This window comes from Ambystoma mexicanum, chromosome 11 (genome assembly GCF_040938575.1).
Source record: "Ambystoma mexicanum isolate Mex_15411 chromosome 11, UKY_AmexF1_1, whole genome shotgun sequence".
Lineage (NCBI taxonomy): Eukaryota > Metazoa > Chordata > Amphibia > Caudata > Ambystomatidae > Ambystoma > Ambystoma mexicanum.
Window position 1 is genome coordinate 448,535,820 of NC_090934.1, and position 12,710 is coordinate 448,548,529.

The 12,710-nt window shown below is 40.2% G+C and overlaps 1 long non-coding RNA gene across 3 annotated transcripts in view; it reads right to left on the reverse strand.

Moving 5' to 3' along the window:
- The window catches only part of LOC138504724 (uncharacterized), a 198,180-nt gene that overhangs the window by 9,728 nt on the left and 175,742 nt on the right, over nt 1–12,710 (reverse strand). Inside the window, exon 5 of one of the 3 annotated variants that reach the window (XR_011279928.1) lies at nt 9,588–9,630. The exons of the other annotated variants lie outside the window; for them this stretch is intronic. This is a non-coding gene — a long non-coding RNA (uncharacterized lncRNA). The remainder of the gene's footprint in view (nt 1–9,587; nt 9,631–12,710) is intronic. 3 annotated transcript variants of the gene reach the window in all.

Genomic DNA, 12,710 nt, shown 5'->3' on the forward strand with positions numbered 1-12,710 from the left:
TGAATGATGTTGTTACACATGTTCAGTTGGAGGATTGTAATGTGGTCTCTGATGTTACCCAGATGGATGGGCGAACAGTGGCCACACTCCAAAAAACCTCTGAACATGGAGAAATGAATAAAATCTCTCGCGCAGAAATGGGTAAAAAGGAGGGAAAAATGTCTTTCCATTTACCAATGTGCTTAGCCAAAAGTGAAAAAGACCTGAGAAAGGTGAGCCCTGAAATCAGTAAGAATTCAGATTTCTTATGTGTATTAGAGGAAGTTGAGGACAGATATTATGCACCCATCACTGTAGAAGAAAAATGCCACACCTTTGCTATGATTGACACTGGCGCACAGGCCACAATTATGTCCAAGGAGCTGGTAAAGAGTATCAATGAAGGGAGACCTCCACAGAGTCAGATCACAGTGAAGGAAAATCAAGGCCCAGTGCATAACTTTAATGGGGAGGAGGTGCCCATCATAGGTGTAACTGAGGTTGACATAAAAATAGGAAAGCACAGAATGAAACAAGAGGTATTGATCACATCTATTTGTGAAATTCCATTTCTGATGGGGACAGATTGCCTGAAAAGATTATCTCCTCTCATAGATGGGGTGAATGGAGTGCTGTGGTCCTTAACCAAAAAACCATTGAGGTCTAAGAAACTAAAATCACAAAACAGCAATATAAATGAATGTCACACCGTTGCCAAAACAAATGATGCTGTGGAGGTATATCTCCAGAATAGCTGCATACCTAGTGTCACTGTCATATTAATGTGTCAAGACAAAATGCAGAGCGACAATGAAAAACTACCTGTACAAATATACTTGGACCCAAGGAAAGATTGGCAGACTGCCATAGATGAGCACACATTATGTTTTTATCTAAAAGAGAAAACATGCAAACAGAATATTGCTCCTAAAACAGATTCAGAAAAACACATTACCACTCTGGCAGAAATACACATGGAAGATGAGCAACCATGGGTTCATGTTGGTATAAATGATTATTTTAAAACAATAAAAGCCACTTTAGCGCTTGAACATGAAAGGAGTTTCATTAATGAGAAACTGTTGCAAAAAATAATGGAAAGGGAAGAAATCCCGAGATTTAGGATTAAAAACCAATATGTTTCTGGCTTGGACAGTCCAGACTTTGAAAACCGAATTGCAGGCAGATGCATGCTTAAAATTAGCATTGGGCAGAAAACAATTTACCATAATGTATGGATAGTGAGTGGAGCACAAAATGAATTTTACATGGGAAATGACATCATGCACAGAATGTGTATGGTGTTAGATTTCCTTAATCAAAAAATATGGTCACGCCTAGGTGGTCCGGCACCTGAATTTGAAGACAAAAGAAGGGCTTATCATTGTGCACAACTGGTTCCTTATGCAATCGAATTACAAATGAGGAAAAATACTATTATTCCTGCATTTACAAAACAGTTTGCAATAACACTGAAATGCAAAAATGGACAGCAGATGAAAGGCTCTGATTCATTTGTATGCCTGAATGAATCCATAAAACAGCAAGGCCTGGATTATGAATACATTCCATTGGTAGACATTGGTGAAGGATCTGTAAAAATTATGGTAAATAATAAAGGTTGTCAGGATATTCATTTAGAGGAAAACTCCCCATTAGGAATGGCCATACAAAAATCACATTATACGGCAGATTTAAATAACATGGTGATTGGGAATATTCCTGAAAAATATGTAGATGCCAAGGGCGAGTTGCCAGAACACCTGGACTCTCAGCCCAAAGGAATATTTAAAATTCATTCTGTGTATCCTTATGATTCAAATGAGACAGTGTGCTGCCATCAAGAGGATTGCATAATATTTAATTTAAATGAAAATGAAACAGAAAATCAGCCCATTGAAGTGGAAGCTGATATGCCAAAATATTTAAAAGTGGCAGCTTTACAAAAAGACACAGCCACACAGTTAGAAGAAAGCGCCGAGATTCCCTTACCAGAAGATTTTCCAGAATTTTCCAAAATGGTAGAAGAGCAGATCTCCTTAGCGGATGCATGTGAAAGCAATGAAGAGAGGGACAATCTGAGGGAGATATTTATGGAGTTTAAGGATGTATTTGCAAAAGATGCTTATGATTGTGGTTTAACTGATTTACATGTGGCCACACTACCAGAAGGGTGTAGCAGAAATCCAGTGTTTGTGCGCCAGTATAGACTACCGCTGGCATGTTTAGAATCATTGGCAGAGATTATTAAAAATTTGGAATCGCGGGGAATCATCAGGCCCATTCATAGCACATCCAATACACCTATTTTAGGTGTGTTGAAGCCAAATGGTCAATGGCGGCTGTGTGCAGACTTGAGAGAGTTAAATAAAAGAGTACCAATATCTAGATGGCCACTGCCATTCATTGATCAGGGCCTAGCTCAGGTACATGGTTCAAATGTATTTACCACATTAGATCTCACCTCTGGATATTGGTGCGTGCCATTGGCAGAGGAGATACAACATTTATTTTCCTTTACATTTGACAGGACTCAATATGCCTGGCTTAGAACTCCGTTCGGGTACATCAATAGTGGGAGTGAATTTGGCATATTTTTGAGAAAGGCCATGCCGGATGCAGCGGAAAGAGGAACAATAGTTTATGTGGACGATGTCCTGATAAAAAATGAAAGCCTGAAAAGCCATTTTGATGAAATAAGACATGTACTTGGCCAATTGCAGAAAGCAGGCGCCAAAGTATCTTTGCAAAAAGCACAATGGTGCAAGAAAAAAGTGAACTTTCTAGGGCATGAAGTGACTGAACATGGGCTAAATCCACAAAAGAAGAAAATAGAGGCCATACAAAGATTAAAAGATCCTAAAAATGTGAAAGGAGTAAAAAGTTAATTAGGGATGACAGGCTATAACAGAAAGTTCATTGAAAATTATGCAGAAATCACTCAACCATTGACTAAACTGCTTAAACTGAATACTCCCTGGAAATGGGAAAAAGGGCAGTCTGATGCAGTGGCTAAATTAAAGGAATGTCTTTTAAAGGCACCATGTTTAGCATACCCCATAAAGGACAGGGATTTCTCTATAGAAATAGGTTTTTCTGAACATTGTATGTCAGCAGTGTTATCACAAAAACATGATTTGAATCACAAAACCATTGCATATGCAAGTAAGGCATTTTCCCAAGTTGAAATGAAATTTAATGAATGTGAAAAGGCCCTATTAACCACTGTGTGGGCGCTACAACATTTCCGCCCCATTGTTCAGGGAGAAAAGGTAATTATTGAAACAAATCATCAACCTTTGCAATTTTTAGAGAGTAAAAGAATTAGATCAAGTAATCTAGCGCAATCCAAAATCACTTCATGGACGCTGGCATTACAAGGTTTTCCCGTAGAAGTGAGATATGGACAAAATAAAAAGAACCCAATTGCTCAAGGGTTAGCTGACTTACATGACTGTGCAGCTGAACAAATACCAAATGAAATGGAAGTAGAAACTAGTTTACAGGAATTTGAACAATCACCACACAAAGCTTTTGATGAAAAAACATGCAAGGATTTGCCAACTGTATATGTGGATGGTTGTGCTTTTCACATTGAAAATGACAGTAATAAACAGTTAGTGGCAGGAATAGGAAATGTCTGGTTGAAATGTGAAGGTGTCCCCAGTATAGGGATGAGGATTGGAGATAGGAGCAGTCAGGTGGCGGAATTGGCAGCCATTTATAAAGCAATTGCTACTGCAGTTGATAAAAAGTTCAGTGAAATTGTCCTGGTGACTGATTCTGACTATGCACGGAATAGCTTTGTGGAGTATTTGCCTGGTTGGAAAGCAAGAGGCATGGTTACATATAACAAAAAGCCACTTAAGCATGGAAAAATGATACAAGCCATAGACAAATTGGTGTCAGAGAATGAGTTAACAATATACTGGAGAAAAATTCGTGGGCATTTAAAAACACCAGGAGAGGATAAGGAGGGAAATGATAAGGCAGAACAACTGGCTAAGATTGGGGCTGTGATGGGAGAATTGCTACCTATTGATTATTTAATGGGTGAAATACAAATTGATGCAGTCACACGTTCTAAAGCACCAAAGGAGGTAGATCAACCGGTGGTGCAGTGAAGTCATGACACGCCAGACCAAGATTTGATTGAGGCACAAAAGAATGATCAAATTTTGGGAATCTATTATAATCATTTGATAGACCCCGAACAAAATCCTTTAACAGAAAATGATTGTATGTGAAAAGAAGAGTTGAGGGTGTTATTAAAGAACAAAACACGAATTAGATTACAGGATGGACTCATGATTAGAGAGTCCATAATAGGACAAATACAGTGGGTAGTACCCCTTTCATTCAGAGGACTAATGCTACACCATGCACATGATGCCATAACCGCAGGCCATAGAGGTTCACAAAAAACATTAGAAATGCTAAAAGATTATGCTTACTGGCCACATATGTCCCAAGATGTGGAATTATATACTAGAGGATGTCTAGTATGCGCCCAATTTAAACCTGCTTCACCAATGCATAGAGCACCATTGATGAAAAGAGGCCTAACTCTCCCATGGTCAGATTTGCAAATAGACTATGTAGGTCCTTTAAAAAGGTCGAGCAGGGGACACCGTTATATTTTGAGTGTGGTATGTTTGATGTCGAAGTGGATTGAATGCATTCCTGCACCAGATTGTAGTGCGCAAACAGCAGCCACATTGCTGGTGAACCATGTGTTCTCAAGGTTTGGGTTGCCACAAAGAATTGAGTCAGACAGAGGAAGTCATTTCACAAGTACTCTAATGAGTAAGGTATGGCAAATACTAGGTGTGAAAAGGAAACTACATATCGCATATCGGGCGGCGTCTTCAGGTACAGTTGAAAGAAGCAATAGGTCTGTTGTGGATATTTTAAAGAAATTTGTGGCAGAAGCAGGTTCCAGCTGGGATTTGCGTTTACCATTGGTTTTGATGGCAATCAGGTCGACTCCTGCCAAAGCAACAGGTGTTAGCCCCCATGAGGTCTTAACAGGTAGGAAAATGGTGTTACCACAACACCTACTATACAGAACACATGAGCAAACCCTTGTGAGTGCATCCACAGTTCATGAATATATTGATGAACTGAGGAGGCATTTGCAACATGCATTTGCTTTTGTGCAGAGAAATCTGGAAAGAGCTGCTGACAGTGCAAAATCGTATTATGATAAAAAGACATCAGTAAAGGAATACAGTGTAGGGGATCAGGTATACAAGTTTCATTTTGGAAAAAGTAAACAGAAAAATTCTAAATTTCTAGCAGCCTGGCACGGGCCATTTCGAATTATAGATAAGGTCTCTCCTGTAGTGTATAAAATTTTGAAAAATGAAGGTGAAACAGCAATAGAGCAGTTTGTCCATGTAAATCAAATCAAACCATGCCATCCCAGGCATGAGATCAGGCAGCTTGAGCATGTAGAAACAGATTAAGTCCCTTGAACACAAAAAGAGAAAATAAATGGGTGTAATCAGGAGGCAGTGACAAAGAAGTTAAAAAGTTGATTGCTATGATGGCACATAAACACTGTAGTATATGTAAAAATATATAATATAAAATAAATAAATAAATAAATGCACATATAACGGAAGCTCATGGTTGGTGTGCAGAGAGAAAATGTATTAAATATTGAATGCTGTTTATGTGTGCTTGTTTTTTTTTTTTTTTAAACTTGTGTTTAATTAAAAAAAAAAAAAAAATAATAGAAAAAAAAAAATGAAATATTTTTACCAAGCATGTTTTATTTTTGGCAAAAGGGTGAAGTTAATATTGTGCTATGTACTTAATTTGTTTATTTTCTATTTTGATAAGAAAATTAACATTATTTGGTCGGAGGTTCCGGGATCAGAGCCCACGGGAGACGATGGAGTCCTGGAGCCCATGTGGACGGATTCCGAGAAAGCCCCAAAGAGGGGTGAAGACCAAGGCTGCAAAGCGATCAGCATTGAAGATGATACCGATGATATGGTTAATGATGATGATATTTGCAGGGATCTTCAAGAATTCAGAAGCACAGGTTGTCATTGAACCTGGACCAGCATCTGGTATTGCGGTGGAAGAGGCACCAGGATTCATCATGAGTGATAGGAGGATGATTTTCCAAAATATATACATACCATTAAATCCTGAGATTTTGATTGAAAAACACTTGAACAATACCGGAATTAAGATTGAACAGACTAAAGAGTGGCTGGAAATAAGAAAAGAGGACACTAAGCAGTCAATAAGAGATATATTAATGCAATTGGAAAAAACATTCGTGAATTCAGCAGACATTAAGAAGAAGAGAGGAAAGAGAGATGCGGTGATGCTCGCGATATCAATGGTAATGTCTATAGTTGGAGCAATAATAGGTACCACAATATCAACAGCCAATTCTATTTCGGTAGGAACACTGAGTACTAAAGCACAACAACTGAGTATTGACCTAGAAATAATACAAAAAACATTAGATGGAATTAGAGGGGGACTGGATGAACAAGTAAGATTCATAAATGAAACTGCAATCATTCTAAATGAACAAGCGGATGTAATGCAACGGGCGACTAAAATAATACTTAAGCATGACAGAACTTTAAATGAAATATTGAACATAATGAGTCCTGTTGATAGACTATTAACGAATTATATGAGAGAAGTTCAAACTGCAGTTTCACAATTGATTCAAGGACATATTCCATTGTATTTTGTTTCGCAGGATATCATTCGTCAAATGATAGAAAGATTGACCAGGAGGGAAATTGACATAATACAGGTAAAAATTGCATTCGAAATGGGGAATGCAATGCCGTTATATGTGGACTTGGAAAGACTAGAGATCGGATTTTTGCTATGCATCCCATATGTAGCCCCTGAACTTATTTATCAAACGAAGTGGGTACACAATGTGGGATTTTGGCAAGAGGACAAATTCATTAAGATTAAGACTCCGGAAGTGGTGGCATTTCAGTCATGGGAACCTGAAGTTTATTTAATACCAAACCTGGAAACATGTGTAACATTTAAAGAACAAAATTATATGTGTCCAGGTAAACCGTTTGTTCCTGATGCCACAGATGCTATTTGTGGTTTGAAATCTGACCCAAGTATATCAGAGGGATGTGAAGTGATTATTAGTAATATGGGGAGTGAAGAAATGGCACAGGCTAAGATGGTCAGAGGTAAATGGTTGGTCAGCACCTGCTTAAAGAACATGACGGTAGTACATTTAAACCATGGAACATACGTGGTTAAACAGGTGAAATATAATGTTTTTTATTTACAGGTTCCAAAGGATGCAATTGTGTCAATTGGGGGATTAACATTGTTTCATGTAACAAATGATGTTTGGGAAAGCCAAGTGGAAAATATCGATTTTTTTCAAAGGGATACTTTTCCAATAGATCCGGATGTGGAATATTTATTGAATCACAAAGAAAGACATGTTATAAAAATGAATTTGAGAAAAAACAATATTACAATTAGTAATCTGGGCATAATAGAAGTGGAAAGATTTAATTGGGGAACATGGGGGGAACGCTCAATAGTAGGTTTGGCTATCCTGGTGCTAATCATGGGTGGATGGTTGATTGTGCTATCAGTAAAAATGAAAATGTTAAGAACAAGTTGTTTTTAGGAATTGGCTTGGATCGTAGCCAGATTCTAAAAACAAAAGGAGGGTATGTAAGTATATTTGGCGTGTTACAGCACAGAGTACAGCACTACTGCACAGGTAGTAATTTTATTTTTTGCAGCACCACCACAAGGGTGCGGTGCATTGCTATATGTGTTACCAGATTAACAAGGAAAACAGGCTATTCAGTCAAAAACGATTTTAACATATAAGATGCAAATCTATTTTTACAGTTAGGCACATTCAAAAATGCACACTATTTTTCACCGACAGACACATTTGAAAATAATAACTAACATTACTTATAACTAACCTGACTAATGAAACATAATCCACTAATAAAAATGTGTCTCCACTGCAGAATTAGGCCTATTCTGAAAGTGAACTTTTAAACGCACATCCATTTTTTTTTTCTCCTCTCTGCTGCCCTGTCCACATAATTACAGGAAGCAAAAGAGCTCGAAAGAACAGGAAATCAGTTCGTTACAAAGTATTACTATAAAAATGAGCCATTGTGTAGAGAAGGAGGAGATGGCATGATTGATTCTGATTGGAGCAGCGTCATAGCAAGTATCATGCTAGAGGGAGTGATCAGAGTTTTGCTGGGGGGAGTTTAAGGAGAGAGAAGGGAGTCAAGATTTGGCAGAGCTGGGAGAAGGACCTATTTTTTCCTGGTTGGAGCATTCCTATCCGCAAAAGCTGAGAATTCCAGGCAATGACCCCGGTTTGAGAAGGAAAGGCGATCCTTTTTACTGGGGTTAAACTTCAAGGGAGCCACATTCAGAAAGAGAACAGCTGAAGAAATCTCTGAACAGATAAGGTAATTACATAAGTGTGGGAGCTGAGTGTGTACGAGACGAGAATGTTCAGTCAGAGTAGGAAAGGAGATTCTGGTGCCTTAATCACACGTTAATGTTGCAAATTGTGTTCTGTTCTCCGCCAGTTTTTTTTCAGTGTATTACAGACAATGCTGTTAATGTGCTGTTTTATTTATTTCTGTAAAGAGTGAGATCGTGTTTAAATGCAACTTTTATAATACAGAAAAATATTTGAAAGCAGACGGGTGGTGTGTCTTCTATTTACCAATACAGTGCTGATGATGAGGGGAGATTTTTAAACAATGCAATTGTCATTTTAAGACAGATGTGTGCATGACCATATTCAGTATGGACAGTTGAGAGTGATTGTTTGTAGCATAGCTCGTTGGAGGTACATGAGCCAAAGGGAAGAGGGACTCTCTGAACATAGTTCCCTACCGTATATAAGGTAGTGGAAAATACCACAAAATTACCACATATAGCTCTCTGTCGTAAATATGTCATTGAGATCGCCCATGGTGGCACACTAACACTAACACCTAAAATGTGGTATTCCTAAAATGTAGGTCTGAGGTCTCTCTAGTGATTACACGAAAAATCTAAGCAAAGATAAGGGATTCTGGACATTGGGGCCACAAATAAAACAAGGGAATTATGCTCACCAAAATACCACCAACCACGCATACCAACCACGTATACCAAATGTGCATGTCTGGGTGCTGAAATAATGCATGTCCACTGTATTATTGTTGCACATGGCCAAATCTGAATACAAAGAGTGATTATTGCTAAGTTATTTTTCGGCGGTAATAAAATACCGTCAGGCCCCAAATCTCCACAAAATACCCTACAGAACACTCACATTGTTCGCGGACATTAAAAGTTTCCCATAGATCATAGTTGAAATGTTTGACTCTATGGATGTGATATGCTGCGGTGGTTGTTGCCAGGGCATAGAGTCTTGGGTGCATGGCCATTTGGCCATGCACTCAAGACTCTATGAACTGGCAACAACCACCGCAGCATATCACATTCATATTTGTTTATAACTTTGGGTGAAAAACAAATGTATAAGGAACAAAGGTATTAGATACTATGGATGTGATGTGCTGCTATGGTTGTCCTTATTATTGTATACTTACTGTTTGGTCTAGTAATGGGAGTCCATATTTTTTTTCTTCATTTCTGTGATAAAAGAAAATAGCATGTTAGTATTAGTATTTTGTAATGACTTATTACATTGTATAAGCAATATACTTTTATTTTTTTTCGACCCTCATATTTAGTAGAGTACAAATCAGAGTACTGTGCAATTTGCTCAGTTTCTGTATTTGTTGCTAAAATCATTGGGTCTGTGGGAGAAAAAAAATCCATGTTGGATTTAAAAAAAAACCTTTTTCTGTTATGCTACAGTTTATTTGTTTGTTTGTTTTCAGTGTTCACTTGTTGTTTCTGGCTAATGCTTTATACTTTGCTTTGTTGTATTTCGATTGGAACAGTAACAGATTCTTCATTTGTTTTGATATTATAAAATTTTGGAGCAGTTAGATACCAATTGGCATATTCTGTCTGTTTTTTTAATATATTGTAGTGGTTTTCATTTACCTATTTGGATATTGTTAAATTTTGGGACAGTTAGATACCAATTGGAGTATTCTAACTGTGCATTCTTTGGCCTAATTTAGTGGTATTCATTTATCTGATTAGTTGTTGTAGAATCTTTGAGCTGTTAGATAGCGTTTGGAGTATTCTAACAGTTTATATTATTTTAACACACATTTATAATTTTGGGACAGTTAGATACAAATTGGCATATTCTAACTGTGTATTGTTTGGTCTAATTTAGTGGTATTCATTTATCTGATTAGTTGTTGTAGAATCTTTGAGCAGTTAGATAGCTTTTGGAGTATTCTAACAGTTTATATTTTTGTAACACAAATTTACTTAAAGGTTGAAATACAGTTTATTTATCAAATATTGGTTTTAAGAACATGGTAATCTCTGCTTTAGAGTAATGGTACTATCATTACATTCAAACCATCCACATTTCTTTTTTATGTATGCAGTGTAGTGCCCTGAATTGGTTGTGGCTCCTGCGTGGTAGATTATACCTATTGTTGTGAAGGTTTTCTTACCAAGTGATATTTGACCATGTGTGAATCCAGTCAGCTTGCAGTTGTTTTTGGTACCATCTGCATTGTAACGTAGAAGCATTAGTATTACGTATTTACTATTTGTTTGTATTACTAACGTGGAGTGATTATCTGAATTGCAGGTAGAGCATAATCTACCATGGTTTGCATTTTGTACAAGTTGCTGAAATGGAATGGATTCACAATTTGGTATTGATATGTATATGAAGCGTTCATTGGGGATTTCTTCTTGTGTCACATTGTTGCAAAGAGTGCATGTATGTTTCCACATGTATGAAATCTGAAAGATTTCATTTATAGGTATGTTTTTGTTTTCCAGTACTTGTTAGAAATTACTGAATTTCATTAGAAATTCTTGTGGATCTTCCTGTGAGTTTATAGTGAATTTCACCATTCCAGCACAGTAGTCCAATTGTCGTCTTATTCCAAAAACACTATGGGGCCGATTCATGGAACAAACGTGCGCCGAAAATCTACGCGCAAGCAGGCGCAAGCAGGCGCAAGCAGGCGCAAGCGGAAAAAAAGAGGCGCACGCGCACGCGTGCGATTCATGGAAGTCCCTGCGCATGTCTTCCTCGGGATGTGCGCCAAACCCGTGCATGGCGCACACGTCACTGCAACATCCCGAAAGACGTGCGCGACGCGCACAGTGAAAGCGCACAACCTCTGCGCATACACTAGAAAGTGGGCGGAACACGGGGCGTAACGCGCGGAATGGGGAACAACTTGCGAAAACAAGGGCGTAACTGGGGATGTACTGCAGGGAAGCAGAGGGAACGCCCACACGCACCCGAACCACACGTATTCATGGAACCGAATAGGGCAAAGCCACGCACAGCGAAAGACACGCACAAGCCGATACACGTCCGCCACACGAAGGCAGGCGGTAGCGTCCCTGCGCATTACAAAAGTGGCAACATACAGCAATTGTGCGAGCGGTGCACGTGTATTTCGGGGTTGCGCGGGAAGTCAAACACGCGATTGAGCGGGGTACGTGTATTCCGGGGGTTTGCGGGAAGTCACACACGCGACCTGGCCTGGGGGAGCAGGCTACGTGTATTACAGGGGTTCGCGTGAACTTTTTCACGCGATCGGGCCTGGGGGAGCGGGCTACGTGTATTACAGGGGTTCGCGTGAACTTTTTCACGCGATCGGGCCTGGGGGAGCGTGCTACGTGTATTTCAGGGGTGCGCGGGAAGTTCCACACGCGAATAGCCTGGGCGCGTGTATTTCAGGGGTGCGCGGGAAGTTTTACACGCGATTTCAGCAGGGTACGTGTATTTCAGGGGTGCGCGGGAAGTTCCACACGCGAATAGCCTGGGCGCGTGTATTTCAGGGGTGCGCGGGAAGTTTTACACGCGAATAGCCTGGGCGCGTGTATTTCAGGGGTGCGCGGGAAGTTTTACACCCGATTTCAGCAGGGTACGTGTATTTCAGGGGTGCGCGGGAAGTTTTACACGCGAATAGCCTGGGTGCGTGTATTTCAGGGGTGCGCGGGAAGTTTTACACGCGATTTCAGCAGGGTACGTGTATTTCAGGGGTGCGCGGGAAGTTCCACACGCGAATAGCCTGGGCGCGTGTATTTCAGGGGTGCGCGGGAAGTTTTACACGCGAATAGCCTGGGCGCGTGTATTTCAGGGGTGCGCGGGAATTTTCTCACGCGATCGGGCCTGGGGGAGCGGGGTACCACTCACCGTCTGCCTTGCGTGTAGTAGAACGCGTAGCCAACACCCGCTGTGAAGTAATAGCGTGTGAACCCCAACGGATGGAAAACACACGCACCGCACGAAAAGCACGTACAGAACATAAAGGCACGCGGGATCTCCAAGCCCTGCCAGGGCAACGCCCGTGCGCAAAACGTCACAGACGCGCTTACGCTGTAAGGGCCTTTGGTCCAATGAAATCGCGTACGCGTGCTGACGCGCTAACGCGCTAAGGGCCTTTCCTCGAATTACACGCTGACGTGCAGATTTTTCACGTGCCAAATCACTCCGTATCAAGCTGGCCACGCGAAAACACACGGAAGACCACGCTCCTGCCCAGAAGGCCGAATTACTGCCCCCCAGTGCCCCGAGCAGCCTCCCACGTGCCATCTGCTGCTGCCTGCCTGCC